The sequence below is a fragment of the Macrotis lagotis genome, chromosome 5, assembly GCF_037893015.1.
Source record: "Macrotis lagotis isolate mMagLag1 chromosome 5, bilby.v1.9.chrom.fasta, whole genome shotgun sequence".
NCBI classification, from domain to species: Eukaryota; Metazoa; Chordata; class Mammalia; order Peramelemorphia; family Peramelidae; genus Macrotis; species Macrotis lagotis.
The window spans coordinates 266,727,723-266,733,722 of NC_133662.1; positions in this window are offsets into that span (position 1 = coordinate 266,727,723).

Genomic DNA, 6,000 nt, shown 5'->3' on the forward strand with positions numbered 1-6,000 from the left:
GGCTAAAGTCAGCCAAGGCTAGCATTTGCATAACCTTTGGCAACTTTAACTTAAATAGCAACATTTGCCCTCAAGTCTTGGCAAACATATAAGTTCTGCTTCCAGGACAGAAGACAGGCACAAAAAGGATTGGGGATATTCTGTGTGTGTGTGTGTGTGTGTGTGTGTGTGTGTGTGTGTGTAGGCAGGGGCTATCATCATCAACATCATTTGCACTCAGATGAAGAGCAGTCTTCCTTAAGCCAGCAATTTAGGGCAGCAGCCCAGGGAGATCCAAGGTCTCCAAGAGCTATGGGAAAAACCCTGGATGACTGATGAGCTAGATGGATGATGAGGAAACCTATGTGAAGAAGAAATGGGCCAGTTTGGGCTATCATGAAATTCAATCTCAAAACACTGTAGCTTCCTTCATCCAGGAAGTCCCTGGTCCAGTCCTCATCATCTTTTCAGTCCTGTTGAAATCTCTAACTCTGGTCACAAGATGTCTCTCCCTTGCTCAGCCCCAGTTAATCAGCAGACTCAATAGCTTTGTGTTGGGTGGGGGGCTTAATGCTGCTTTGGTTTGGATGGGAGAGGTCTGGAGTCCTCCTCCAGCCCACACCAAAGACCTTGAAGCTAGACAGAGTATCCATATGGCAACTAAATGCCATCCACTCTCTTTTTCTCTCCCCCCACCCCATCCTCAATCTTGGATTTTTAAAAAAGATCTGTCTGTCTCTCACATTTTTCTGATTTTTTACACTTTTTTATTTTTCATCTTTTTTCTTTCTATCTATCCTAATTCTATTTCTTTCATCTCCTTATTTCCCCTCCCTCCTTCCTTTCTTTCTCCCCATTTCTTTTCTTTTTCCCCCTCGCTTCCTCCCTCCCTCCTTTCCTTCCTTCTTTCCTTCCTCCCTCCCTCCCTCCCTCCCTTCCTTCCTTCCTTCCTTCCTTCCTTCCTTCCTTCCTTCCTTCCTTCCTTCCTTCTTTCCTTCCTTCCTCCCTCCCTTCCTCCCTCCCTTCCTCCCTCCCTCCCTCCTTCCTTCCTTCTTTCCTTCCTTCCTTCTTTCCTTCCTTCCTTCCTTCCTTCCTTCCTTCCTTCCTTCCTTCCCTTTTGTATCCTTACCACAGCAGCTGTCCAAATTCTTCTCCTCCCCACCATATAGTCAAGAAGAGAGAAATGACAGTTCTGTGCCAAGGTGGTTGCCTACGGTTAACTGAGATGTCTGCTTACATTTCCCACCTTTTTCCTTTAGATTCCCCATAGCCAGCTCAGCCAGTGGGTCAGTTTGCTGACACGCACACACCTGTAGGGTCCCAGGCAGGGTTTTCTCTAGGAAGCCCAATTCCATCTCCTTGGTCTGGCAGTCCAACATTAGGGCAGAGGGAAGTAAAGGGATACCCCCTCAGTCACCAGCCTCATCCCTCCAGCATTGGGCACAATACAAGGCACAATCAGGAAAGGAGGGAGCTGAGAAAGCCTGGCCTTCTGGGCAGGAGTCTGCCCAGGATGACTACTCTGTCCCCCTCCCCCCATGATCCCCACACCCCTCACCCAGTTCCAGCTATTCCTTTCAAGCAGCTCTCTCCACCCTGCCTTTGTCCCTGGCCCTGTCGGCCCCTATGGTATGGCCGCAGTCCCCCTCTGGTCTGGGTTCCCCCCGGAAGCTTGAATGACAATGATGAAAATGGGATTACACCAGCCTGAGCCTCTTCCACTCGGCCAATTTCAGGCCTCCTGCAGTCTCACTCTTGAGCCTTTTGCCTGCTGACAATACTGGTGAGGCTGCTCCCCCCAGTAATGGGGAGGGGGCTGGCCAAGGCACCCCGAAGTCAGGCCAGCATAAAGGCAGAACTGGGTGGTGACCAGAATTCTAGGGTTACAAATAGAATTCCTGCCGGGGTTTAAATGCCAGTTTTAGCTGTGTAGACTGTGGACAAGTCACTACCTCTATGAGCCTTAGTTTCCCCATCTGTAAACTGAGGGGAATAGTGGCTTCCTTATAAATTTGTGGAGAGACTCCAAGAAGATCAACCCATCAGCACTTATTAGTAGGGTGCAAACAGCAGCATCTGGGTTTGTGACCCTTTTCCCACAGTATTTCCTTCAGAATCCTGTACAAATAAGGAGAAGATTGGCTCTGGAATCTGAGAATATTTTGGATTTTTAAGAGTTTTCTCTCTTTTGATCCCAGGGTTCAAATCCTGATATTCTGCTACCTACTTTATGTGTAACCTTAGGCAAGTCATTAAAAAATCTTCTGGCTTTGATTTCCCCAGCTTTATGAGAAATGGCTTCTTAAGTCTCTTTGCTATCTCAAATCCACGCTGCCAGTTGAAGAGCCTGAGCAAGGTTGCCAGTGTGATCTTGGACTAGTCCCTTCCATTCACCAGGTCTCAGTTTACTTACCTGTAAAATGAGGGGGTTGGTTTGCAAGGTCCCTAGGGTTCCTTCCAGCACTAAATCTTGGATGAACTAATGCAACTATGAATATCTGTGTTTTACAGTTGGGGAGATCGAGGCATGGTCCATGTTTACATAGCTACTAATGACAGCTCTCTTTCACTCCACCATAAATTTTGCTTCCTCCTCCCTTCCTTCTTCCCCTTCTCATTCTGAAAACCACTATTAGCTTTTTGGTTGTTTAAATGGGTAAAAAAAAAATCTAGAACCTGAAATAATGTTTAGCACAGGCTTTTTTTTTAAACCCTGCCCAAAGCATAATCTGCAGCTCTTCCTGGGAAGCACAAGGGACCTGAGTTCTAGTTTAGAGACGCTCCAGCCAGGAGTAGCATCTTTCTCGATCCTGAGAAAGATAGGAGGAGGGGCCCATGGACACTATTGCTCTGCCCCCCCCAACTCACCTACTTCTGACCTTGGCTTGCACTTGGGTGGGTGGGGGGAAGGCATCAACACTTACTCCACCTTAGTGAACCCCATTATCCTGGGTCTAGGGAGATCTGTGTCCACCCACTCCACTCTACTCAGATTCAGAACTCAATGCAAGCAGAGTCGCCCTGTGTTGCAAACTCTGACAGCTAGGTGGCACCATAGTGCCCAAAGGGCCAAGTCTCGAAGTCAGTCAAGACTCATCTTGAGTTCAAATCCAGCCTCAGACTTACTAGCTGTGTGACCTTGGACAAGTCACTTCACTCTGCCTCGGTTTCCTCACCTATAAAATGAGCTGGAGAAGGAAATGGCAATCTACCTCAATATCTTTGCCAAGAAAACCCCAAATAGGGTCACAAAGGGTCAGACATAACTGAAACAACTAAAAAACCCAAAAGTCTTGCAAACAAACCTAGGAGATAAGATTTTTGATAGATTTTTGGAAAGCCTTTGGTTTTTGGTAAGAATTTCACATTGAATAGAACACTGGCCCTGGAGTCAGGAAGATCTGAGTTCAAATCCAGCCTAAGACATTTAATATTTGCCTAGCTGACCTTGAGCAAGTCATTCTTAATCCCATGGCTTTAAATAAATAAAAATTTTTTTAAAAGAATTTCACATGTGTTTCCCAACAAGTGAATTGCTAGTCATCTCTTGATGCTGGGTGGGTCTGGGATTCCCCCCCCCCCCCCAGGTTTCTTACTTGCAATTTATCCAGATTTTCAGTGCAGGCTAGAGGGCCTCTACTGGTCAAAATGTGAAGTGAATTTTCCAATGCTGATTCTAAAGAACCTAGATCATCCTGATGAAAGACTTGGGGAAGGTCTAGGCAATATGGTGCTAGAGTCACTTCGGACAGCCAATCAGCCCCTCTCAACCCAAGCGAGACTCAACGTTAGTGTTTCTGGGAGCAGAGGTAACAGGCACACACCACCATGCTTAGCCCTTAAAAACACTTAGAATAAGTCTAGTAAAATCTAATTGGCAAAACCATTAGTGGGCTTTACAGTAATTTGGGACACTACTCTTTGAAATTACAGTGTGTGTAAATTGTTAATGGGCCCTTTCATATCATTTGTATTATCAGAGTAATCATTTAAATATATATGTAATTATTACTTTTTCAGCATTAGTATATTGACCAATTTTAATGCATTTATCAATATTTTCCAAATGGATGTCCCATTTTGTAAGTAGAGAGGGGATTTCTTTGCCCCACTAATACTTTTCATATTTCAACATTTCCAAAGCTATGATAAGTTGCTGGAAAAGAATGATGATAGCCTGTCTTTAGAAGAGAAATTGTTAATTTGGGATTTATAAAGGACTTTCCTTAATGAATAATACTTGAGATCGATCTGTCTTCCTGCCTCATTTTGCAAAGTAGCATTTGGAAAGTCAGGTGATTCCAATTATTCCTGCTAATTACTCTCTCCATTCAGAAGGCAGAACCAAGCTTTTAAGGAGGCTCCCAAGACAGAATAGGTGGAATGGGTATTTTTTTAACAAATTAAAATTGCATATTATGCTTTGCCACCAAAATATAATTCCTTGTCCCCCCATATTCTCCCCTTTCCTCCTGACACATGTCCATAGACTCTTAGCACTGGATCATTCATTCTGAACTCAGAAGGAAGAAAGGAGGGAAGGAGGAAATAATGAAGGTGAGGAGGAAAGGAGGACGAGAGAGAGGAAAAAAGAAAGAAAGCAAAGAAGAGAGGGATAGGAAAGAGGAAGGAAAGGTGAAAGAAAGGAGGGAAGGAGGAAGAGAGAGGGAAGAAGAAAGAAAGGAAAGAAGAGAGGGGTGGCTAGGTGGTGCAGTGGATAAAGCACCAGCCCTCGAGTCAGAGTACCTGGGTTCAAATCTGGTCGCAGGCACTTAATAATTACTTAGCTGTGTGGCCTTGGGCAAGCCACTTAACCCCATTTGCCTTGCAAAAACCTAAAAAACGGAGGAAGAGAGAGAGAAGAAGAAAGGGAAGAAGAGAGGGATGGGAAGGAGGAAGGAAGAAAGGAGGAAAAGAAAAAGGAGAGGGAGGAAGGGTGGGAGGTAGGGGAAGGTGGAAGAAATGGAGGAGAAAGGAAGGAAGCAAGAAGAAAAGTAGGGAGGAAGAAAGGAAAAGAAGGAAGAGAAGGAGGCAGTGAAGAAGAGAATAAAGGAAGGAAGGGGGGGTGAGAGAGGAAGGAGAAGGAAAGAAGAAAGGAGACCTAGACACTTTTCCAAGATGGCACAGCTTGATGCAGAAGCCTAGTCAGAAGACTAGGGCTTGAATCATGCCACTGACCCCTGTTCTGTGTGACCCTGCTCAACGTGAGTCTTCCAAAGCTACCATGGAACCTCACCTGTAAGATGCAGGGTTTGGACAAGGGGCTTCTAAGCTTTCTTCTAAAATCTAGTAGACTTTCTCGAGTCACTTCACCCTGACGGCCTCACATCCAGGGCCACTTCCAGTCATCCTAATTCCTGTCTGGCCCCTGGACCCAGATGGCTCCGGAGGAGAAAGTGAGGCCGGGAACTTAGCACAGTATCCCCCCTCCTTCAAATCCAATTCACAAGATTGTCATACATCACATCTCTCTGATGTCATCATCTTCTTTGACAAAGAACAAACATTATTACTCTTATAGAAGATAGATGCTTTTTCTTGTGGCTTAAATAACTGGTCCATGTCTTGTCTTTGTTTATCACTTGTTGTATGTCCTTGGCCAAGTCATTGTTCATATCTGAATATCACTTTCTTCATTTTTAAATTGTGGGGTTAGACTAAGATGGCCTTAGAGGATCCTTCCAGCTGTTGCCCCATGATCCCTTTATCTATTTGACCCTTAGTTTGTTTCTCCCTAAAATAAAGGCCTTTCATCCGATGGCCTTGGAGGTCTCTTGCAGGTCTGACATTCTAGGTTTCTATGATCAGTGAGCCAGTCACTGAACTTGGAGTGGATTCCCATAGTGGCAACTGGCTTTGCACTGAAGATTTACCAGAGTTCAGCTGGGAAATGTCAAGTCAGTGGACCTTGCTGGTTCTCCTGGGTCCAAGCAATACATTTCTCTGTCATATTTTATATTGCAGCATCTTTTTCCAAAAGTAATGCAGAAAAAATCCTTGTATAGCCATTTCTGTCTTCCT